Raw genomic sequence first — 26,244 nt, 5'->3', positions numbered from 1 at the left:
ATATATTTCTGTCGGCAGTTGTTGTGCACAGATTTTATGGATGAAGCAACAATTATCTGACTATGGTATCCTTCTTGATCGCATACCTATTAGGTGTGATAATACTAGTGCCATAAATCTATCCAAAAACCCTGTTCAACACTCTAGAACCAAACATATAGAAATTAGGGACCATTTTCTTAGAGATCATGTCCTAAAGGGAGATTATGTATTAGAGTTTGTTGATACAAAGAATCAGCTTGCTGATATCTTTACAAAATTGGTATAAGGTTCACATGCGTCTCAAAGCTTTATTCAAGACAAAGAAATTAAAGATATTCAAGATGGATGATCAAGACAGTCTCTAGAGTCTTAGAAAGGGTATATTAAATAGGAAGGGAATTCCAATTGAAGTAGCAAAAGGTTTGGCCAAGAAATTTAAGTTAAAAAGTCTTTTTCAAGAAATTTACTCTCTGGTAATCGATTACCAGAGGATGTAATCGATTACTAGTGGCCAAAACTGATTTACAACAGCTATTAAAATTTGAATTCAAAATTTGCACTGTGTAATCGATTACACATATATGGTAATCGATTACCAGTAGTTATTGAACGTTTTAATTCAAATTTTAAAGCTTGTAATCGATTACACAAATACTGTAATCGATTACCAGAGCATATTTTCATAAAATATTCTCAACAGTCACATCTTTTTATTTGGTTCTTGAATGGCTATCAAAGGCCTATATATATGTGACTTGAGACACGAATTTGCTAAGAGTTTTTCAGAACAAAAAGATCTTATCCTCTTAAAAAGCAAAATCGTTTTATCCTCTTACAAATTCCTTGGCCAAAACACTTGTGATTCAATAAGGAATTATTTGAGTGCTCAAATTGTTCAATCTATCTCTTTCAAGAGAGATTTCTTCTTCTCTTCTTCTTTATTCTTAAAAGGGATTAAGAGACCGAGGGTCTCTTGTTGTGAAAGAATTCTAAACACAAAGGAAGGATTGTCCTTGTGTGTTTAGAACTTGTAAAAGGAATTTACAAGATAGTGGAACTCTCAAGCGGGTTGCTTGGGGACTGGACGTAGGCACAAGGGTGTGGCCGAACCAGTATAAATCTGAGTTTGCATTTTCTCTTCCCTTAAACTCCTTCATTTATTATTGTTTTATATTCATATTCAAATTGTTCTATTTGAATTAATATTTAAGAAATTCATTATTATGGGAATTAATAACTTGAATAGAAAGTTAAATAGAATTTTTAACTGGGGAAATAATTTGTAATATCTTAATTCAACCCCCCCTTCTTAAGATATCTGAGGCAACTTGTCCAACATTTATCCCCACCCCCTACCTTCCATACCATGTGCTGATGAATAGAGCTGAACTCAGGCTGCTGAAATAATTTTCGAAGATCCCTCCACCATTGGGAGTGCCAAACTTTATCTCTGCCATTACTAAGATCTGCCCAACCACCATATTTGGATGTTAAAATTCTGACCCATAACTGATTTTGATTAGAGGATAAAGCCCATATCCATCTTCCCATCAAAGCTGCATTAAATCTGGAAATATCCTTGATCCCAATTCCCCCAACCTCCTTGGGAAGGCAAATGACATCCCACTTCACCCACGCAATTTTCTTGAGCTCATAAGAACCCCCCCCCCCCATAGAAAATTCCTTTGCAAGGATATCAATTTCAGAACTACTCTTTGTGGAATCTTAAAAAGATAGGAGATATATGGGTAGAGCAGTTAAGACTGAGTTTATCAAAGTAACCTTCCCTGCCATTGATAGGATTTTCTGGTTCCATTTAGATAATTTAGCTTCATATTTTTTTATCAGTGGTTCCCACACCAAGCAGCTAGAAGGCTTAGCCCCAATAGGAATCCCCAAATAGTAGAAAGGGGTCTCCATATGTCTACAGTTCAGAAAATGAGCTGCATCATGTACCCAATTAGTGTCATCTCCAAAAATTCCCACATGGCTTTTTGAAAAGTTAATCTTCAAACCAGATGCCATTTCAAAACCCCTAAGCATGGCCGTCAACACAATGACATTATCCCATGAGGCTTTTCCCACAAACACCGTATCATCTGCATATTGCAGAATGTTTACAGGCTCTTTCTGCTTCCCTACTAGATAGCTTCTGTATAGATCTTTGGTTATTGTTGTCCTCATCATACCAGTCAAGTCTTCTGCCACAATATTAAAAAGCAAAGGGGCTAAAGGGTCTCCTTGCCTCAATCCTCTAGTGGGGGCAAATTCCTTTGTAGGGCTGCCATTTATTAGGATTGATATAGTAGCTGATTGTAGACATACATTGATCCATTTTCTCCATTTAAGGCAGAAACCCATCCTATCTAGCATATATTCCAGAAATGACCATGAAACAGAATCATAGGCCTTTTCGAAATCCACCTTGAACACCAGTGTTGGCTTCTTACACCTTTTAGCTTCCTCTACTACCTCATTAAGGATGATAGTTCCATGAAGGATGTGTCTATCCTTTATGGAAGCTGATTGTCTTTCATCAATGAGGCCAGGCATCACTTTCCTTAGTCTGTTTGCCAATAATTTGGCTATTATTTTATACATACAGCCAATGAGGGAGATGGGTCTTATAGTCATTAAATGACTGAGGATGGTTTGTTTTAGGAATTAAGGCCAGAAAAGATGCATTGATGCCCTTAGGAAATGGGGCAGTCAGCTCCTCCCTTTGTGTGTGAGTAATCATATTGAATTGAACCTCATCCAAGGTAGGTCTGGTTAGCTTTTCCCCAGTGAATTTGCTAGCAAAAAATTTTACAGCTTCATCCTTAACCAATTTCGGTTGCTGGACCCATATATCTTCAATGAATTTTCCTTGAATTGCATTATAATGTCTTCTGAAGTTTATAGATTTCTGGAAAAAGGCTGTATTTCTGAGAGTATAATCGACACAGCCATAGCTCTCAAGAACAAAGAGTTTCTCCCACCATTGCCTGAACCGATTCTCTGAAGTGGGTTTTTCTTCTTCAAATCTGTTATCTTTTTTCTTCAGATGTTGGTTTTGTTTTCTTCAAATCTGGTTTTTGTATATATGGGTTTTGAAGATTTTCTCTTCAAAGGTGTTGTGCCTCAACAAAGGTAGCAAAAACCGTAAGCAAATTCATAGATCTGAGATTTTGTGACAAAGAGGTGATGGACATTCATAGATTCAAGTTTTTTTCTTTACAGATTTAGGTTTTATTGGCCAGAATTTCTTTATTGTTGCAGTGGAATTTTCTTTTTCTGCTGGTTTAAGTTGATTATGGATGTTGTATTTTAATTGAAATGGAGATAATAGAAAATTTTGCAATTGGGTGGAATTTCCCCTTGTTCATCGATCGGCTTTATAGCATTGTTAATTTCTTCATTTTCTTGATTTGTATAGTAAGGTTCCGAGGACAAATGTTGTATTCAATTTGGGAACCATGTGAAAGGTTTTGTGTACAAGCATAAATTAATGTCTTTTGATTTCATTATGATGGCTTCAGTGGTTCATACATGCGTTAAATATACCAAATTAAAAATTGTCCATGAACTGTTTGATAGAATGACTGAGAATGAATTGAAATTTTCTTGGAAAGTTGTATTATGAACTTATTTTTCTTACAAATCAAACTTGGTACTTTGAAATCAGTGTAGTTTGTGTTGAATGTGATAGAAAGGATTCAGAGGTAATGTCTTTGGAAGAAGACAAATGAACAGTATAGGATGAACATATGAGATCCTCATTTGCAAATTTTATAATTTTCATGTAACCAGCTATTACCTCCTATAACAGGTCATTAGTGATGCCTCACCTGTGCATCAGACTTTAACTACTTCACCATAGCCAGCACTGTGAATTGTGAGGGGTCTTTTTCCAAACCCAGAAAGAAACCCTTCCATTTTTCACCTTGGTTCACCACTAAAGTGTTGTCGTAGCTTCTGCTCCGTTGTTCTCTCAGTTCACTGTTCAATCTCTCCTTGCTCAGTATAAAAGTTCCTCATTTTGTGGCAAAAGGTGCACATTGCTGAAAAAGGCTTTAAATACATTCTCAGTATAATGTCTTCTGAGAGTCAATGTATGACCATGAAGTGAGAGTCATATTGTTGATAAAAGGCTTTAAATACACTGTGGCTAATTTCTGTATGGTTTTTTTTAGGGTTATCATTTACTACTGCTAATTGGCGTTGCTGTGGAAGCTCTTTGATTATAGCAACTCCAGGTACGTATGTACGGTCTACTATCTTTATATGTATTATGATAGACTACTGTTTTGACATTTGTCCTAGCATTTATATACACATATACTGTTGTATTTGTTTGGTAGATAAATTGTTGTATTTGTTTGACTAACTTATCTAACATCTAATGACTATCTGTCAATAGTCCTCCCCTAAAGCTATTTTTGAAATCCATCTTGTGCTGTTGACACACACACACAGCCACACACACACACACCTACATACACACACACAACCACACACACACACACCCCCATAGACCCACACACACCCACATACACACACACACAACCACACACACACACACCCACAGACCCACACACACACATACACACACACCCACAGACCCACACACACACATACACACACACCCACATACACACACACAACCACACACACACACACACACACAGCGACACACACACACACACACACAACACCACAGACACACAAACACACACACACACCCACCCACCATCAAGTCATTCACCAGCTTCTCCACCTCTTCTCTCTTCACATTGGTATCAATTTCAATCCCAATTTCCCATTCATTGTAGATATATCTGCAGTTTGTTGGCTGGTCTGCAAAGAATGGCCAACACAGCATTGGTACTCCAGCATAAACACTTTCAGTGGTTGAGTTCCATCCATAATGAGTCAAGAATCCACCAACGATGGTTCAACACTTGCTCCTGTGGACACTAACTTGCTATTAGGCTTCTATCTTTAGTTTCATTCACAAACTCAGATGACAAAATCACTGAACCTCCAATGAGAAGGTCAGGCCTAATGATCCACAAAAAGGGTTTCTTGCTGTTGGCCAAACCCCAAGCAAACTCCAAGAGTTGTTCTGCTGACATAACTGTGATGCTGCCAAAATTCACATAAACAACGGATTCTGATTCCTTGGATTCTAGCCATTCAAGACACTTTGGATCTTCCTTCCAAAGATTGGAACCTAAAGATGCGAAGTTGTTTTGTGGACTTTGATTTAAAAGTAAAGGGAAAAGACCAATGGTACAAAGAAAAGGGAGCATAGAGGAGAGACCATTCATTGCATTTCTCTCAAGTTCATCAAAAGTATCAAACACAATAGCAGAGGCACTGCGAACTCTAGCCGCTACTTCAATTAAATATTCTAGCATGAAATCATTTGGATCTATTGTCCTTATAAAGCTAGGCAGATCTTTCAGGCGGAAATTTAACCACCAGAAAATCTTACTCTAATTTCCTCATTTACAAGATTCTGCAACATTCTAAAATCTATAGCCCATCAAAACCTTTCCTTTGGCAGAATTATTAACCTTAGGAAGATCTAGTGAGCCCACAAGATTATCTAACATAGAACTACATTTCTCAATTCTAGGGATCCTAAAACTAACATGCTTTCCATCAGCTTCCCTCACTCCAAATTTAACGGTGCTATCTATGTTGTGCAAGGACTCAACTTCCTGCTTCTTCTTTTTCTTCTTCTTATGCATTTCACCCCCATCCACATTTTCTTCTTCTTCTTGTTGACTAAAATTTTCACCATCAGCATTCCCACTGCCACTTTGTTGCCTTTTGAACTGATCAAATTTCACATGCCAAAGGCTGAGCTCCTTGTTAATATCAACACTTTGAAAAGAATTTCCCACTACCTTCCCACTGTCATTACCATTCTCTGTTCTGTGCCTTTTGTGCTTCATATGAGTCAGATGATCCAAGCTCCTTGTGGAGCTGCTTGAACTCATTGAAAGATGCAGAAGCTCGGTGGAGATATGCATTGATGACATCAGAAGTACCATTGTCAGCAGAGACAAACTTTGTGAGAATTTGAGCTGCTTTCGAAACTGATATGTCTTTTACCAGAACACAATGTCCAAAGATTGTCTTCATCTTCCTGCCCTTTGGCTCTCGCACATATATTATCTATTTTCGCTGAGCAAAACAAAATAAAACAGTCTAAATTGTGCAGTGCACAGTTAAAAGAAAGGTTTCCCTGGTTCAGACGTGACAGCTCAGAGCCAAATGCATTGCAAATGTCTAGCAACTTTGAACTTATGTCGAAGTACACATCAATCCATTTGTCCTCCCAATCACTCACAGGAAGCTCAAGGGCAGTCATAAGGTGAGGATTTCATCCTTGCTTTTAGGCACAAGATAGTTGGTTTGTAGAATCAGCTAAGCCCAAACCCTACAGAAAACGTTCCCTCCTCTCCTTCACAGTAACAGGGTCCTTCAGAATTAAAGCAATAGTGGATAGATTTCCATAATCTGTAATCACACAAAACAACATTGATCACTAGTTTGCCCTCAAATTTTACTAGCATGACAACTACATACATCCTCATGATACACACAAACCCTCATGACACACACACACACACACACACACATATACCCAACTACAATAATAAAGCATAAGCACCCTTGAAACCCAGCATTTGAAATTAGTTACATAAACAACTACTGATGTCTATATTTGTCTGTAATTGAATTTTACCTTTTGTATGTTGTTGTATGTGATCAGTCTAATTTGCTATATAAACAACTGTTGTTCATGCTGAGTGAACCTTAGATTCCCATTTGAGACTGAATGCAATGACTCTTGCGAACAGTTTGCATTAGTCATTGTATTTAGTCTTGAATTGTCCGTTTGGACAGTTTGGGGAGACTAGTATTTTTATGTTAGATTCATTCGTGAAGGTTATTATTATTTTCATTAATTTGATTAAATTTCGGTTCAATGCATTTCAAGTTGTTCTCTGAGTGCATACTTGATTATCGGGAAATTCATTTCACCAATGTCATGTCGTGTACTTGGAGACCAATGCGAAATGCTGCCGAAATTTAGTCAAATTTTTGTAAATAATGGTAACCCTGATGTTTGAAGCTAACATAAAAGACAGCTTTCCTAAATGGGATAGGGCCACACCTATAAATAAAAAAGTGAGATTTTCATGCATGGAATTGCTTAGATGGATCGAAGTTGGATGAATGAAAGTCGCATGAGCCCAGAATATGAGGATGGGTCGAACAGTTCTTGCAATTTGCTTCAGAAAGAAGTCGACCGAATGAAGAAGGAAAATATTATTGTCCTTGCATCAACTGTTTGAATGGAAGACGACAACTACTCGATGACATACGGGACCATCTATTGTGTGATGGGATTAAGAAGAATTACACGACGTGGATATGGCATGGTGAAGTCACGGACATGCAGAGTGGGTCCCAATCTGAACCGTTTGATGTAGAAATGGGAGATCGGTTAGAGGACATGATTCGTGACCTTGGACAAGAGTCTTTCCAGCAAGCACACGCCCCTATGTAGAAGGATTGCAGAGTGATTCAAAGAAGCCTTTGTATGAAGGGTGCAAGAATTCCTTAACCCTGTTGTCTCCTGTGTTAAGTCTGGTTAATGTGAAGGCCAGGTATGGGTGGAGTGACAAAAGTTTCACCTCACTGCTTGAGGTAGTGCACAATCTGCTTCCAGAGGACAACACGTTGTCTAAAAGTTACTATAAGGCGAAAAAGATATTGTGTCCGATGGGTTTGGAGTATCAGAAGATTCATGCTTGCCCCAATGATTGCATACTATACAGGCATGAATTCCAAGAAATGTCGAAATGCCCTATTTGTGGAACTTCACGGTACAAAGTGAAGGATGAAGAGGAAAGCAGTTCTAATGAAAACTCCAACAAGGGCCCCCCAGTGAAGGTTTTGTTGTATCTTCCAATCATTCCAAGGTTTAAGCATCTTTTTTCAAATGAGGACGACGCAAAAGACCTTACATGGCATGCAAATGGAAGGATTTCTGATGGAATGGTCCGTCATCCGGCTGATTGCTCGCAGTGGAAGAAGATTGATGGTTTGTATCCGGATTTTGGGAAAGAGCAAGGAAATCTTAGACTTGGACTAGTCAGTGATGGAATGAATCCATATGGCACCTTAAGCACTCAACACAGTTCATGGCCAGTTTTGCTAGTAATTTACAATTTGCCTCCTTGGTTGTGCATGAAGCGAAAATAACATGATGTTGTCTATGATGATATCGGGCCCAAGACAGCCAGGAAATGACATTGATGTTTATCTAAGTCCGTTGGTTGAAGATCTGAGAAAGTTGTGGGACGAGGGGGTTGTAGTGTTTGATGCGTTTCGCAAGGAGACGTTTGAAATGCGTGCAATGCTTTTTTGTACCATTAATGACTTTCCAGCATATGGGAATCTCAGCGGTTACAGTGTTAAGGGTCATCATGCATGCCCCATCTGTGAAGAAAACACAAGCTACATACAACTAAACATGGAGAAAAACAGTCTACAGTAGGCATCGCCGCTTTCTAACACCCAATCATCCTTACAGACGACTGAAAAAAGCTTTTAATGGAAGTCAAGAGCATGATATTGCGCGATACCGTTGACTGGTGAGCAGGTATATCAGCGGTTCAACACCTGAATACTGTATTTGGGAAGACCCAAAAGAAGGATAAAAGTAAGAGTTGCATATGGAAGAAGAGGTCCATTTTCTTTGATCTTCCGTACTGGTTGATCTTGATGTTAGACATTGTATTGATGTTATGCATGTGGAGAAAAATGTTTGTGACAGTGTGATTGGGACGCTCCTTAACATTCAAGGCAAGACGAAGGATGGCTTGAATACCCGTCAAGATCTAGCTGATATGGGTATACGATCACAGTTGCATCCAAGGTCTGATGGGAAGAAAATTTACTTGCCCCCAGCCTGCCATACTTTGTCCAAGAAGGAGAAGATAAGTTTTTGTCAGTGTCTTCGTCGGGTGAAGGTTCCACAAGGATACTCTTCAAATATTAAGAGCCTTGTGCAGTTGAAGGAGCTTAAGCTTGTAGGGTTAAAGTCTCACGATTGTCACGTGCTCATGCAACAATTGTTAGTCGTGGCTATACGAGACATCTTGCCAAACAAAGTCAGGTTAGCGATAACTCACCTGTGCTTTTTCTTCCATGCTATATGTAGCAAAGTCATTGATCCTGTCAAGTTTGATGAGTTGGAAAATGAGGCCGCAATTATACTGTGCCAGTTGGAGATGTATTTTCCCCTGCTTTCTTTGACATCATGATTCACTTGATTGTGCATCTGGTCAGAGAAATCAAATGTTGTGGTCCTGTTTATCTACGGTGGATGTACCCGTTGAGCGATACATGAAGATCTTAAAAGGGTATACAAAGAATCTATATCGTCCAGAAGCATCTATTGTTGAGAGGTACATTGCAGAAGAAGCCATTGAATTTTGTTCAGAATACTTAGAGAAGGCTAAACCTGTTGGCTTCCTGAGTCTCGGCATGATGACAGAGTGGGTGGTAAGGGTTCAAGAGGACTGCATGTGATCACTCCAAGTGTAGAAGATTTGTTACAAGCTCACTTGTATGTCTTGAACAACAGTAATGAAGTTTTGCCATACATAGTTAAGCATGAAGCTTTAGTCAAACAGAATAATCCAAAAATGTCAAAGAATTGGGTGTTGAAAAAGCATAACAAGACTTTCTGTGATTGGTTTAAAGATACAATCTTTGCAGATGAGAATGCTTCAGAAACATTAAGAAAGCTAGCAGATGGGCCTAAAAGAAATGTTATAACCTGGCAAGGATACGACATAAACAGGTATTCATTTTACACAAAAGCACAAGATGACAAAAGTACAATGCAGAACAGCGGGGTCACCCTAAGGGCTGAATCTCAACACTTTGCAAGTGTCAATGACGCCAATCCCTGTGTAGCTTCCATCCCTTACTTTGGGTTCATTGATGAAATTTGGGAGCTTAACTATGTGAAATTTACAGTATGTGTTTTCAAATGTAAATGGGTTGACAGCAACACCGGTGTGCGCACCGATGATATAGGATTTACGCTGGTAGACTAAAGAAACTTGGTTACCACAATGACCCTTTCATCATGGCAGAACAAGCTAGACAAGTATTTTACGTGCAAGACCCTTGTGATGAAAGGTGGTGCGTGGTTCTGCAGGGCAAAACAATTGGTGTTAATGTAGAAGATGATGATTCATACATGGACACCTATGTTAGTCCTTTGACGCTCAAATCACTCTAACGTTGTCGGAGAAGAAGAAGCTGACGACGTTCATGCTAATCGAATGATCATGATGAAGGAGAATTGATTAACATCGTCTAATGTAATTTTCTGCAGAGACAGAGGTCACCAAACCAAGTAAGTGACAACTACATTTTTCTCTGATTGAGGCATCGGTATTTTGTTTTAGATGGCATCCTTAGGACTTCATCCAGCTCATGTTTGTCGCCAGTTTCATCATCCACCACCTTTTCTTCTCTGCTTCTCACGTTTATTGTTGTTAAACCCATATTTATGCTTTCTTCCCTTCATGTCTTGTTTTATCACAACTTTAGCGAATCTCCTATCTTCAGCACAGTTGAATCTCCTGTCTTATTCTCCAATGACACACTTTGATGGCCTGTATCTCTTTTCTTCGTATGTTCTAGTGCTTCAGCTTCAGAATGCATAAAGCAATCAGAATTTTCCAGTGATCACCAAAGGCTTCTGCATCAGCATTGACACTCTCCACCCTCTTTGGTTTATGCTTCTGTGTTGCATTTCGTGCTTCCTCCTTATAAATCTCAGCATTTATTAGAGGTTGCACTAGAACGATCACACCAATCTGTGCTTCTTCCTCGTCTACCAGCTCAATATCTTTCCTTTCAACTTTTGTTTTGTAAATTACAGTGTAGTTTACAAAAGCAAAGGTGAAAGAAAGATATTGAGCTGGTAGAGGAGGAACAGGCACGGATTGGTGCTGATTCTTCTAGTGGACCTCTAATAAATCTGAGAATTATAAGGAGGAAGCACGAATGCAGCACAGAAGCATAAACTAAAGAGGGTGGAGAGTGTCAATGCTGATGCAGAAGCCTTTGGTGATCACTGAAAGTTCAGATTGCTTTATGCATTCTGAAGCTGAAGCACTAGAACATAAAAGAAAAGAGATACAGGCCATCAAAGTGTGTCATTGGAGAATAAGACAGGAGATTCAACTGTGCTGAAGATAGGAGATTCGCTAAAGTTGTGATAAAACAAGACATGAAGGGAAGAAGGCATAAATATGGGTTTAACAACAATAAACGTGAGAAGCCAGAGAAGGTAAGGGTGGTGGATGATGAAACTGCGACAAACATCAGCTGGATGAAGTCCTAAGGATCCATCTACATGTGTATTTCTGAAGATATAGTATTTATATTCCATCATGCATCATTGACTGCTGATTACATGTAATAGACTTTTTTAACATGCTATGTACAAAATGACACAATTGGTAACCAATTTCATTCCTTCATCATTCAAGGTTTCATGTCATTCCTTCCTGAGACTTGAAGTACTTTGTCATGATTCTCTATAATTCCAAAAATCTAAGAAAAGTTTGCTTGCATTCACCCCACTTTGACATCCTTTAAATCCCATGGAAATCTAGCTTTGAGTGCACACTATGTAATCTTGACTGTCTACGATTATTGTTATTGTGCTACCAGTAATTTTCTTTCATGTCTTGAAACAAATGAAAGCACAAGTATCACAACACATCATCAACCTTAATGTATCAGACTATTGATTTATCAGACTTTTCATTACTATTACATTTATCCGTTTTGAATCACAATTAAAAAGCACAACTAAATCACTTATGACTTATCCTCTTTTCATTAATCCTATTTTGTATGTTGTTGTATGTTATTGTATAAAAGATCATGGGTTCTCCACCTGCCTCCCCTCCTCCTCCTTCCTCCTCCTCCTCCTCTCCTTTCGGACGCATCGGCTTCGCCATCTGCCGTGAAGCGGACACGCAAAGCCTCACGTCTACGATCTTGTCACTAGACCACCTGGTGCTGAGAGACCAGTGGTCCATGTTGATCCTGCTACCGGAAGGCCGACGGTCCCCACAGGAAGAAATTAAGAACATATTTGGGGATTGTGGCACGTGATAAGGTGGACGTCACCTACGAGAACTGGAAGGAGGTCCCTACTGCTCAGAAGGACCTGATTTGGGAGGATATTCAGTATTTTTCTTTTCTTATTTGATTTTGTTTAATTAATAGCCAAAAAATACATTATTGTAACAAATAAACTTTATTTGATGTTGTCAGGCGGAATTTGATATCCCAGAGGCTTCTGACAGTAGGACGAAAAGGAAGTTACTTCAGACCGTGGGGAGAGATGGAGGCAGTTTAAATCAGACCTCACGAGGAAATGGGCCCTTGCAGCCGATCAGGACGGTGTCGAGGACACTGTCTGTGAGAAATACGGCATCAGCAAGGAAAAGTGGGCCCAGTTTTGCCAGACTCGCAGAGACCCTTCTTGGGAGGTATGTTCCTTGCCATTTAAGTTGTTTTTCAAAAACATGATGTTGTTATACTTCATTCTACCAATTTAAACATTATTGTTTAATTTTTTCAGGATGTGCGCAAGAAGGCACAGGCCATCCAGAAGCAGAATACTGCCCCCCACGTTTTGTCTCGTGGGGTTATGATATTTGGAGCAGAAGCTCCTGGCTGAGAAGACAAGAAGAAGCTGCAGGAAGCTGCACAGTCAGGAAGCGTTGATGGCGTCATCGACCCTCCATCCCCGTCAGACGCCACGTGAAGTGGAAGATGGCCCGCACGAAGAAAACAGGGGAGATGACGACTGAGGCCGCAAAGGAAATCGCTGAGAAGATTGTAAGTCATTTTCAACTAACCATTACAATTATATTTCAATATTTTGTGAATGCCATGTACCACTGTGTGTTTTCTGTGTAGGATTCCTTTGAGGAGCAGGCCACACAGGGATCCTTCGTCCCCCATGGACGTCAGGATGTTCTCGCCGCTGCTATTGGACGTCCAGAGCACCCTGACGTGTCCGTGTGGAGCCGGTGTCACCATCAAGCAATACTTTGGATCGCTCCACGGACGTCCCGCAGCTCTTCCTCCCTGCCTCCTGACGAATTGCAGCAGCTGACCCAGCAAATCAGGGACCAGCTAGAGGAGTCCATCACAGAGAAAGTGACGCGGCAGGTCATGGCATCCTTCCCAATGCAGTCCCAGCTTCAGTCGCAGATGCAATCTCAGGGACTTGCATGCCTCCTGACCTCTGGTTGGTCCCTCCGGTCCTCGAGTGAGCACAAAGGGAGTTGTGTTGATCCCTCAGAAACGATCCTGAGACGGGTGACTCTGACAGGTGCGGCTTGTACATAGAAGCAGATCCTGCCCGCCTGGTTGCCATGGGGAGAGTTTATGAGGGATCCACTGTTGTTCATAACACTCCTTTGTTGCCTGGCCAAGTAAAGGTGAGTGTGGAGGAGGTTACAGATGCAGATGCTCCAGTTCCTGTACCCACTGATGAGGTTTCCTTAGTGGGGCAGGCACTTCACACCTTCCTTGCTTGGCCGACACATCTGGTCAAGTCTTTATCACAGCAGGACTTATTGTCCTTACTATATGTTTCTTCTTTTTAAATTAATTCATTAAGCGTGCCTCAAATTAGGCTATTTAACTTTTTTTTCATGAACAGTTAGCTGTGTCTCCGGCAAAACCACCTCCAAAGCCTGATCCGGAGGTCGATGATCCGCTTTATCTAATGACATTGACCATCCCAGAGCATTTCTTGAGGCCTTATCAGGTTAGATGGGATGCCACCGTGTTCAGGGTCTTAAATCCAGATTTCCCCCTCTACATAAAGCACGAAGACCTCTCCAAAATTGCACACAGTGGTCAATGTCTCAGCATATCAGTGTTACAGTTGTGGATTCTGTAAGTCATTTTATATTACTTTTAATTACCTAACTTATTGCTTTCAATTCATAAATATTTAACTTTGACTTAACATAAATAGGCATCTCACTGAAACATGTATGCGAGCGAGGAATTCTGATATCTATGGATTCCTCGAGCCACAGTTCATTCAGAGGTCTGGGCAATCGCAGTTTTGAGTCGGAAAGTTACATAAAGACTTGGATGCAGAGTTCAAAACGCGATGTCTATCTTGGAGCCTACCTAAATGGGTAAGTCACAAAATAACTGAATTTAATTAATGTTTACTAATGTACTAACCCATATTAATCTCCACTGCAACGGACACTGGCAGATGGTGGTCATCCTGCCCAAGGAACACCTAGTTATCTGGTTTTGTTCATTGCATAACAGGCCAGACAACTACCTTAAGGGGATTATTAATAGGTTAGTGTTCTTTTCAATACATTTGCATTGAAATACCTCAACGTACAACACCAGTTTTTAATTGTTACTCATCTGGAACAGTGCTTTAAAAGGTCTTGATGATGCTCCACAGCCTAAATCAAAGGCTCCTACTAGGTGGATTGTCGTCAAGGTACGTCATTTACATAAAACTTCCACTTATATATATTTCTTTATGTGTCTGTACACTAGTTGTTTAATTAATATCCAAATTTCATTATGTATTTAGTGTAATAGACAAAAAGGAAGTACTGAGTGTGGCTACTATGTGATGCACTAGATGTCCACCATCATTTTAGGAACTTTTAGGAATAATTGGGAAGCGGTAAGTTTATTTCAAAAAAAATCGATTTATTTATAATTTGTATTACATTATTAACTTATTATGATTTATTTCATCATGCAGTATTTTAACGATCCTAGATCATTGGAGCCAGAGAGATTAAAGGCATTGCAGATCTAGTGGGCACAGTTTTATCTCCGAGTTAGAGATCAGGCCTAGGATTTAGGGACATTATCTTTAGCTTAGTTTACTTTGGTTTAACATTTTTGACATTTTCTATGTAATATGAACATTGAATTCATTTGATGATTGTTCTTTATGATAAATCAATTATTTGATGTTTATTATCATTAAAACTGCTTGAAAGCAGAATAAAATGTTTATTTGCTGTGAATTGGGCTTGAAATTGCATTTTACAGGTACAATTTTGGGTTTACTGTAAAAACAGAAAGTATATATAAAAAAAATACTTGAAAATAACATCGGTTATTAACAAAAACCAATGTAAATATGGTAAACAACATCGGTTATTTACAAAAACCGATGTCGACATGAACCTTAACATCGATCATACAGAAAATCGATGTTCACTTTTGTACATTAACATCAGTTATTCATACATAACCGATGTTACCATTTCTATGTTAACATCGGTTATTTATACATAACCGATGTTAATGTACATAAGTTAACATCGACTATCTATACATAACCGATGTTAATGTACAAATGTTAACATCGGTTATCTATAAATAATCGATGTTAAAGTTGTACATTAACATCGGTTTTCTATGAATATTCGATGTTATATACAAAGACGTACAACAAATAAGTATATGCATCATCAACATTGACATCGGTTTTCTACTGAAACCGATGTTAATATATATTAACATCGGTTGTACTACAAAATCGTTGTCAACTTTCATCATGCATACACTTTTTTTGCTGTAGTTCTTTGTGTTTAACATCGGTTATTTAGAAAATCGATGTTATCATATTTATGTTAACATCGGTTTTTGAAAATCGATGTTAACGATGATATATTCAACATCGTCACTTTCAACGTCGGTTTTAGAGCCGATGTACAATGCCCTAAATAACTGATGTTGAAAGTGTAATTTCTAATAGTGCTAGATTTAGTCTTTGAGCAAACTTAAACGACAAATTTATTCTAATTTGTTTAGAGCCAACAATGGCTTGGTAGGACAAAGAATATTGGGTGTTAATCAAGCTTAGGGTTGTCGCAACCTACCCTTCAGCGGGAGGGCGACGCGGAGCTCGTGGGTGCGTCTTCCATGGGAGGAAAATGCGCGGAGTCGCCATCAACGTTTATTCGAGGAAAACGTCAAAAAAACCAGAAAAGACGTGGTCTAAGAACTTTGAGTGTGAAAGGTTCGGGAGTTGTATTTATGCATGGGGAAGGTATTAGCACCTTACACGTCCGTCACAAGGGATGGCAGCCTTTAATCAAGTGTGCAAATATGACTTTAATTTGTTTTATTTCCCTTTTACTTTTTATGTCTTTTTTGTATTTTTTATCTTTTTGTGGTCGACAAGGGTGTTTCCCTTGCTCCTACGTAGTCCTCAATTATGATAAGGAAATCAGACCTACGTAATTCCTTGAGAATTAAATGTCGGTTAAGTTGTTTTTATCCTTTTTTTGCAAAATATATTTTGATTGAATAAAAGGTCATTTAAGGCATTGGACCATTCAATGATCTTTCGATTCTTTTGAAAGAAGAGAAAACATTAAGGCATTGAACCATTAATGATCTCTTGGTTTTTTGAAAGAGGTGACAAAGTTATTTCTTCGTTTGATAAAAGCAAAGACCATCTCAAGGCGTTGGACCTCAAAAATGATTTTTTTGGTGATGACAAAAAAAGTTTGATTTTGTGAGTTGATTTTAGCCTTGGTTTCACTTTGGTTAGTAGTCAATTCGATTAAGAAAGAAAATCCCCCAAGAAAAACGTCCGATTATTTTTTTGATTATTTTATTTAAAGATATTTTTTATTATTATATTATTATTTCGCCTCTTTTTGGTTTTAAACGTAGTTACGGCGTGAAAGATCGGTCAGATTTTATTCTAACAGAAATTAAAAGGTGTTACAATCCAAATGATCGGTGGAAATTTATTTTATTTTTGATTAGGCGAGAAAATGACTTAAATAAATGACTAAAACATGTCAAAAGGGGGTACGGAAAGCAAATGAAATAAGAATAAAAGCACACGAAACAAGTGGGGACCACTAAGGGCACATAGAATGAATTGAAAGGTTCGATTTCAAGAAATTATCGATTGAAGACCGAAGAACGACGAAGAACGAACAAAGAACGATGAAGAATGGTGGAAAACCTTCGCGAAATCGCCCACGGAAACGTCTCTGAAGCGTTACGGAAGCGCCTCAGCTTGGATGTTCTTCACGGAAACAATTTTCCTCACTAATTTTAAGTGAATCTCAGATACCTGGAGGGTTGAACGAATTTGTTCTACCCACCTTCCCCTATTTATAGGGGAAAAGAAGGAGGTGGTTGCCGCCCAGCTCGCCCAGGCGAGCTGGGTTGCTTCCACCAGAAGGCACCGCCTTCTGTTGGAACATCCTGGAAGGCCCAAGTGGGCATGATTGCTATTTGCAAACCCTTTGTTTACTAAATACACCCCCCTCTACCCTTTTTTTATGGTTCTTTTTTCGTAACGTTACGGAACTTTATGAATTACGTAACGATACTTGTTTTCTTTCCGTCATGTCACGAAACCTTACGGATTACACAATCGTTCCCTCTTTGGCTTCAGGAATGCTACGGAACTTTACGGATTGCGCATTAACGCTTTCTTTTGACTCTCGACATGCCGCGGAATTTCACGGATTGCCTAAGGATGGATGTCAAGTACCTCGAAGTGGCCAAGCGAAAGTTGCATCCCACCAAACAGATGGTTCGCAGACGAAATTATGGTATGACAGTTGTCCCTCTTAACTTGTCTTTTATTGGAGAAGGGAAGTAAAGATAAGACACTAATTTCGTTCGAGTGGAACATCATTCAGCCGGTCAATATCCCCGCCATCGAAACCTGTCGTTCAGTAAGAAAAGAGAAAGGCATCAGAAGCGTCAATAAACTTTAGTGCTTTGAAAATGGAAAAGTTTGGACAACCACGACACTTCCCTTTGCCATTGCACCCAATCGTCTCTCCCCAGCAGAGAAGAATTTTGCGCGTTGCCGGACTTGAATGTTTCCGGACGATGAGAGTGAAAAAAAACCTGCAAAATTTTTTTGAAAATGGTCAGTATCGAACGACCAACATCATCCTGATACTTCCGAATTCATTCCTCTCAGTCGACGAAAGGCGCGGATGACCATAAGGTATCTCCGTCCACCGCCCGACTCGCTGTTCCATAATTTGTCTCCGCGTGCTATCGGACTTGATTGTCTCTAGATAGTGAAAAAAGGGATGCGGGACCATAAAGTTCCCCCGCATGTCATCGGACCCGCTGTCTCTGGATAACAAAAGGTGAAAAAAGTGCGGGACCAAAATGTTCCCCCGCGTGTCATCGGGCCCGCCGCCTCTGGATGGCAAAAGGTGAAAAAATGTGCGGGACCAAATAGTTCCCCGCATGCCATCGGGCCCGCCGCCTCTAGATGACAAAAGGTGAAAAAAAATGCGGGACCAAATGGTTCCCCGCATGTCATCAGACCCGCCGCCTCTAGATGACAAAAGGTGCAGAATGACCATAATTTGTCTCTGCGTGTCAACGGGCCCACTGCCTTTGGTTGACAAAAGGTGTGCGGATGACCATAATTTGTCTCTGCATGTCATCGGGCCCGCCGTCTCTAGATGATAAAAGGTGCAGAATGACCATAATTTGTCTCTGCATGTCAACGGGCACGCCGCCTCTGGTTGACAAAAGGTGCGGAATAACCATAATTTGTCTCCGTATGTCATCAGGCCCTCCGCCTCTAGATGACAAAAGGTGCAGAATGACCATAATTTGTCTCTGCGTGTCAACGGGCCTGCCGCCTCTGGTTGACAAAAGGTGTGCGGATGACCATAATTTGTCTTTCCATGTCATCGGGCCCGCCGCCTCTGGATGACAAAAGGTGCAAAATGACCATAATTTGTCTCTGCGTGTCAACGGGCCCGCCGCCTCTGGTTGACAAAAGGTGTGCGGATGACCATAATTTGTCTCCGCATGTCACATGACCTTAGGGTCAGATTGTGGGGTGGCCGACAAAAGCGAGGCTCTTGCTCCTACGTATCCTCACTTTGTGATGAGGAACTCAGACTTACGTAGTTCTAGATAACTGTGAGACTAAAATAGTCTCGGTGTTTGCTTCACTAAAATGCGAACATGCTTTAGTAAAGAGACAAAACTTCCAACTGATTAGAGCAACATATGCTTTTTGGATGAAAAACAATGTGTCTACCGGGGAAGGAGAGTATGCTGATGAAATTTTCTCATAACCATAAATGAGATTTTGGATGTTAGCATTTCATTTCTAAACGACCATTTAGAGGAAACACTAGGTTCAACAACAATAGAAGAAAATCACTCAAAGTGTATCAACCTTACATAGGTAAGTGTTTCATCCTAATTCCGAACCATAGATATGTCATGACTTGGTTTTGCAAATCATTTTCCTATCAAATCAAAGATTACATGCGTGATCATGGATTAATAGGACTTTTTCTTGGGAATGGTTTGTTTCTTTGTGGGAAATTTGGCTTTGAGTGTTCTTGGCCTTTTCCTTTTCTTGTTTTTGTTTAGTGTGAGGTGAACAAGTCACTGACGCACAGGATTTTGGTTTGGCAATCAAAGGGAGAGGACCACTTTAGGTCGTGGTTTCCTTTCTTTTTTTGTTTACTTGGTGACAATTCTGTATTGTCTAGATATTGTCTGGTCCAAAGAGCTCTCTGCATATTTCTTATGTTTTCTTCCGATCCTCGATCGGGAATTTTCTTTCTTTTTTGCTTCCTCCCACTCTTTGATTGGGAACTTTCTTTTTTTCCTTCCGATTTTTTGATCGAGAATTTTCTCCTTTCGCTTTGTTTTCTTTTGAGGGCAGGGTTTATGGTGAGTTGGGACTTTGGCTCATGGCTTGTAGAACGGCTGGACATGATATATGTCAGAGTGTTGGTTTGGCCAACGGTCCAGGGATAAAGGGGATGTCCCACATTATTTCCATGATACACATGCAACAATGATGATTAGGAAATTTTATGCAAAACTGGTCATGCATGCACCCATGTGGACACTCAAGCATCAAGTTTTTATGGTCATGTGATACTAGGGCTCAGGATTCATTTTCTCTATTTTAGTCAACCTAGTGTTTCCAAAATATGTTCTTTTATCAATTCATGCATTCATTCGAGTCTATTTTGGGCGTTCGGGAAAATTTTCACAGCATTCTCCCTTTAGGTGTATACACATTTTTTTTCAAAAACTGATTATGATCATTGAAAAATTTTGCAAAGAAAAGCTAGAAGTTATCTCCTTTTAAAAGCGCGTTGGGTTTTTTAGCTAGACAACTTTATTATTATTATTCTCTTTTTCTTCCTTTTTTTTCTTTTTCCTTTCCATTTTTTTAAGTTATTATTATTTGTTCATTTCCTCTCCCTTTTCTTTTTCTCTTTGAACAGGTCGTGCGGACGAGGGCACACACTACATACTTACGTCTAACCACAAGGTAAACGAAAAAACGCACGACATGGTAAGTCGCAAAAAAACGGTGATGAAATAACTGAGAGTCATAACGCAAAATTCTAACTGAAACAAAAAGCAACGTTAGTAACCATATAGACAAAAACAGAAAACAGTAATGTTAATAGCAATATAGACAATAACAGAAAACAGTAATGTCAATAACAAAAGTGCAGTGACCTTGGTCACGTGGCTCCGCTTCCTCCCAAGAAACCGAGCAAGTCAGTCATATCCTCATCCATACGGGCCTCCTCTGCCTCATCGAGGGATCCTGCGGGCTCCTCCCCTGCCTGGGCCTCGGGCTAGTCTCCGGGTCATGCGACCTCAGCCCCAAACTGCTCCAGAGTAGGGCATGCAAAAGGAGCGGAACCCTGCCCCTGCTGACTAAGGCTGAACCGGTAGAGACACTCATGTATTTGCACCTGCCCACGGTGGTTGGCCGCCTGCTAGCGAACCAAGTGGTGTAGATAACGCTCCATGCCTAGTGATCTAGCGGGATCAGCCTGCCGAGGTGGTGGCGGTGCGTCTGCGGCCTGATGTGCATCACCATGTGTCTGCCTAGGCGTGCAGTACTTCTCGATGAAGGCCCGGGTGATCGGCGGTCGGATTACTTTACTGGGGGTGACGGGAACTCCGAAGGACTGGCAGAGGCCCGTGATCAGCGCCGGAAACCCCAGGGCCCGATTGGACTTATCTAGGTCCAGAGAGTGCCTGGTAGGCGCCATACCTGCAAACAAATAAATGGCGTCAACAATCACCTGGGCCACGTGGACGCTCATCCGTGTCAGAATGGCATACACCAACTGGCACTTAGGCAAAGGGAGATCGGAGTTATGATCGCTAGGCAAGACATTACTGAGCAGCAGTGTCATCCACGTCTGGGTCAAAGTGGTCATGCTGGTGCGCATGATCCGCACCCGCCTCCCTGCAGCGATGCAGGCGAAATCCTGCCCCGGTGTGCATAATAAGTAGGCAATGGCCTCCTCGTCGAACCCGTCGGCCCTGTTCCTTCTCTGGCTGAACTCACACTACTGGCCTTCCTCCAAAACTAGCGGGTCATCCAGGAATTGGCTAAGGGCATCTGCGTCAAAGGGAATCCACTGACCCCTCACCCACGAACGCATGTCTCGCACTCCCTCCTCTGTGGGCCAAGCATTAGCATAGAACTCTAGGACTATCTCAGGGTCAAACTTAGCCATGGGAGTCACCAGCGACGTCCAACGTCTGCGAGCTATCTCCTCCTGAAAGTCCATATACTCATCTTCCCTGAGCTAGACACGCCTCTCTATGTGGAACGACCATCCTTTGATGGCCTCGAAGCGCTGCTAGTGCTCGACGCTCCGGAAACGATGACTATCAAACTCTGGGGCGGCACTGGGCCCTTCTCCTGTGGCGTCTCTTCTAGACCTCTTCATGGAGAGTTTCTTCGGAGCCATTTCCTGCAAAAACGTTTGGAAAGTTAGTTCAAGAAAACTTAATCAAAATGAAAGCCAAATCAAGCCAAACAGCATACCTTTTTTCCAACAAAGCATGAATATCTATATGAATTTTGAAAGGAATGCTTACACGTTAATGTGCGGGTTCTCCTAGGATATTCATACATTTATACCTATCTTTCTCTTGATGAACGACACCCTACAAGATGCACCTATTTTTTTTGGCAAATAAATTCCTTACGCTATGTGTCAAACTAATCATACACATTTTCCAAGGCTTTTGCTACCCACCTACCCCATTCTTTTTGCTATATGTTCACATTTCATTCACATACATGTTCATACATTTGAGAGGCAACTTCATGTTATATTCGCACATGCTTACACTCATTTGAAAACAAATTCACATCGCACCTTCATTGGAAAAGTAATTTTTGTACTACTCATTCACATTCTTGAAAGGCAATTTCATATCATATGTCCCTACTTTGAGACGCATTTTCGTGCCATTTTCAACATATATGCACATTTTTCAAAGCATTTAGCTACCTATTCAACATACACACGTACATGGTGAACAACGTTTTCACACTATCTAGGTACAAGGAAAAGATGGTGCAGCCTAAACCAAGCGCTGCCCTTAAGGGCAAACCTCACCAACATGCTCTCACTCATCATACCTTCTTGTATTTCAACAAACAAAAGCTTGGGCCCCCCAGGCCTAAGTCATGTTTTGGCATTTATCCTAGTTCTCGCAAGCTGTCCACATCCAAAAAATGGTGATCATACATACACAAATCCAATCTAAAAGCCATTTTTACAAACTTAGGCAAAAATACCATTGAGGCATTTCACCGAGCCCTTGGTGGGCGCACTTTTGGGTACCAACAACAAGGGAATGGGGGCAATGTGGCTTGCCCCATCATTTTAGAAAACAACTTAGGTCTAAGGCCACCCCCTACAACCCCTCAATTCAAAGAAACAAAGCATAAATTTGCCCCAAATTGTCTCACGGAATTGGTCAAATTATGTATCATTCAAAGCATAAAAGGCATCAATGGAGAGCTAGAAACCAAGGGGTAGTGCACTTACTTGTATAGATTGACCAAAGACACTAAGAATGGAAGCAAAAGCGCGAAAATGGTGGCCTAGGGGCGAAAATCTGCAAAACCCGTGGGTGTTTGCATTTTTGAATGAGGGAGGGGAGTTTTGGGTGGAGAGAAACTCCCCCTTCCTCATTTTTTATATTTCCAGGTGCAGGGGTGCTCGCCCAGGCGAGCTAACCCTGTATTTATTATGTATATGTATATATATATATATATATATATATATATATATATATATATTGGAAAGACACAGGCATGCGCTCTCTATGGGTCGGCGTTCGCTTACTCGAACCCCCTTAGGATAGATTAGGCATCCGACATTTACTTTAAAGACACAACAGTAATAATTACTTGGAATTTAAAGGATACTAGGCTGCCTCCCAGCTGCGCTTTTCGCTTGTCCAGAGCTGGGCATGGGACGACGATCTATCGATCGTGATCCTAGCCTCTACTCGCGTCCGTCCCTAAGTACCTGAAAACAGGAAATGACATTGTGTAGCAAACTGTGGCCGCGTTACCGTTTACCTTGATTGGTCTCTGCCTTTGGATTTGGCCCGGTATTTGACCATCGCCTAAGATGATTCTGCTCCTGTCATAACAAAATATGCATGTGTATGCATATGCATGAGCGTTTTCAAATGCAATAATCTTAGTGAAAGCCGGTCAGGTTCAGTTTTAATTAAGTGTTTGGGGCATCCCATGGGCTGAGCGAAAAGGCTCAAGTTATCAAATATTGCACATATTTTAAAGCACATAGTGAGGACCGGAACCTCAATCCCATGTTCTCTTCTTTTAAAAGACTGTGACGAGAAAATTACAGCAAACAGGAATCCCTGGGGGAAACCAAGAAGGACGCACAAAAATAAAAGAACATGCAGCGACTTCCACAATTGCCCCAGACCCTAAGCGTAGTATCGCTTGACAACATCGGAGTTCACGGTTGAAGGTAGCTCCTCTACATCCATGTTGGTGAGCACCAGGGCCCCTCCGAAGAAAGCCCTTTTTACAACGAAAGGCCCTTCGTAGTTCAGGGCCCACTTCCCTCTGTTGTCTTTCAGAGCTTGGGAGACTTTCTTCAACACCAAGTCCCCTTCGCTGAACCGGCGCGTGCGTACCTTCTTGTCAAAAGCGTTCTTCACTCGTTTCTGATATAAACGCCTATGACTTATGGCGGCCAAACGCTTGCCTTCTATGAGATTAAGCTTATCGAAACGTGCTTGGGCCCATTCTGATTCCTTTAATCTGGATTCCACCAAGATCCTTAATGACGAGACTTCCACCTAAAACAGTAGCATAGCCTCCACTCCATATACCAATGAGAACGGTGTTGCCCCGGTTGACGTGCGCACTGAGGTTCGGTAACCGTGTAACACGAATAGGAGCATCTCGTGCCAATCTTTGTATGACACGGTCATCTTCTGGATAATCTTCTTGATATTCTTATTGGCTGCCTCCACGGCTCCGTTCATCTTTGGTCGGTAGGGCGTGGAATTGTGATGTTGGATTTTAAACTCCTCGCACATTTCCCCCATCATCTTGTTATTTAAGTTGGTGTCGTTGTCCATGATAATCTTTCTCGGCAAACCATATCGGCAAATGATTTCCCTCTTAATGAACCTAACCACCACACTCCTGGTGACACTAGCATACGACGCGGCTTCGACCCATTTAGTGAGGTAATCGATCGCCACTAGGATGAAACGATGTCCATTTGCAGCTTTGGGCTCTATTGCCCCAATCACATCTATTCCCCACATGGAAAACGGCCATGGTGTGGCTAAAACATTCAGAGGCAAGGGCGGAGCATTGACATTGTCTGCAAACGTCTGGCATTTATGACACTTCCTCACATGGAGACAGCAATCGCTCTCCATGGTGAGCCAATAGTAACCCGCCCTTAAGATCTTTCTAGCCATGGCGTACCCATTAGCGTGCGTACCAAAAGAGCCCTCATGGACCTCCCCCAGCATGTTTTCTGCTTCCTTAGCGTTCACGTAGCGTAGCAGAACCATGTCATGGTTTCTCTTGTATAGTATGCTTCCGCTCATGAAGAAGTCGACTGCCAATCTCCTCAATGTCCTTTTATCGTTGTCGGAAGCCTCCGGTGGGTACTCTTTGCTTTCAACGTATCGCTTGATATCAAAATACCAGGGCTTACCGTCCCGTTCCTCTTCTACCCGACAACAATGTGCGGGTTTGCCACGACACCAGAATTCAATGTATGGTAGGTCCCCATGCGGTGTTAGCTGGAACATGGACGCTAAAGTGGCAAGTGCATCTGCCATTTGATTTTCCTCTCGGGGAACGTGATGAAAGGAGATCTCATCAAAGAAACCAGCCAATTCCTTGATATAGGCTTGGTAGGGTATCAGCTTGTGGTCTCTAGTTTCCCATTCCCCTCTCAGCTAGTGAATCACCAGTGTTGAGTCCCCGTACACCTTGAGTAGCTTGACATTGGAGTCAATTGCTGCCTGGACGGCCAGGGCGCATGCTTCATACTCAGCCATGTTGTTGGTGCAGTCGAACCCCAGCCCAGCTGTGAAAGGTATACATTGATTGTCCGAAGAGACCAATACTGTCCCAACGCCATGGCCCAGAACGTTTGACGCTCCATCAAACCACACGATCCACTTGTCCCGGTCCTCGTCTAGCTTTTCCTCAAACAAGGCCATGATGTCCTCATCCGGGAACTCGGGATGCATGGGTTGATAGTTGTTAAGAGGCTGCTGAGCCAAATAATCTGCCAAGGCGCTTCCTTTTATTGCCTTTTGGGTGACGTAGACTATATCGAACTCGGATAGCAAAACCTGCCACCGGGCGATCCGCCCTGTAAGAGCAGGCTTCTCAAAGATGTACTTAACCGGGTCCATCTTGGATATCAACCAGGTGGTATGGCTCAGCATGTATTGTCTTAAACGGTGGAACGCCCAGACTAAAGCACAACACGTTCTTTCAAGCAGGGAGTAGTTCATTTCACAGGCCGTGAACTTCTTGCTCAAGTAGTAAACAGCGCGCTCTCTTCTCCCGGACTCGTCATGTTGCCCCAGTATACATCCCATCGACTCGTCCAAACTCGTCATATACAAGATGAGAGGTCTTCCAGATACCGGCGGCATAAGCACAGGAGGGTTCATGAGACATTGTTTGATCCTTCCAAACGCCTCTTGACAACCCTCGTTCCAGCGGACAGATTGGTTTTTTGACCATTCTGGACCATAAGTGGTACAACCAAACACCACCCCGCCTATCAGTTCTAGTACTATGGACAAGATTGC

General features: G+C 41.3%; 1 pseudogene; it reads right to left on the bottom strand.

The window, feature by feature from the left end:
• Nucleotides 1–3,830: 3,830 nt before the first annotated feature.
• LOC121173447 (7-deoxyloganetin glucosyltransferase-like) lies at nt 3,831–6,117 on the bottom strand (annotated as a pseudogene).
• Nucleotides 6,118–26,244: the final 20,127 nt, after the last annotated feature.

The sequence above is a fragment of the Glycine max genome, chromosome 14 (assembly GCF_000004515.6).
Source record: "Glycine max cultivar Williams 82 chromosome 14, Glycine_max_v4.0, whole genome shotgun sequence".
Lineage (NCBI taxonomy): Eukaryota > Viridiplantae > Streptophyta > Magnoliopsida > Fabales > Fabaceae > Glycine > Glycine max.
Note: the sequence above shows the minus strand (reverse complement) of the source record. Positions and strands in the feature narration are given on the sequence as shown.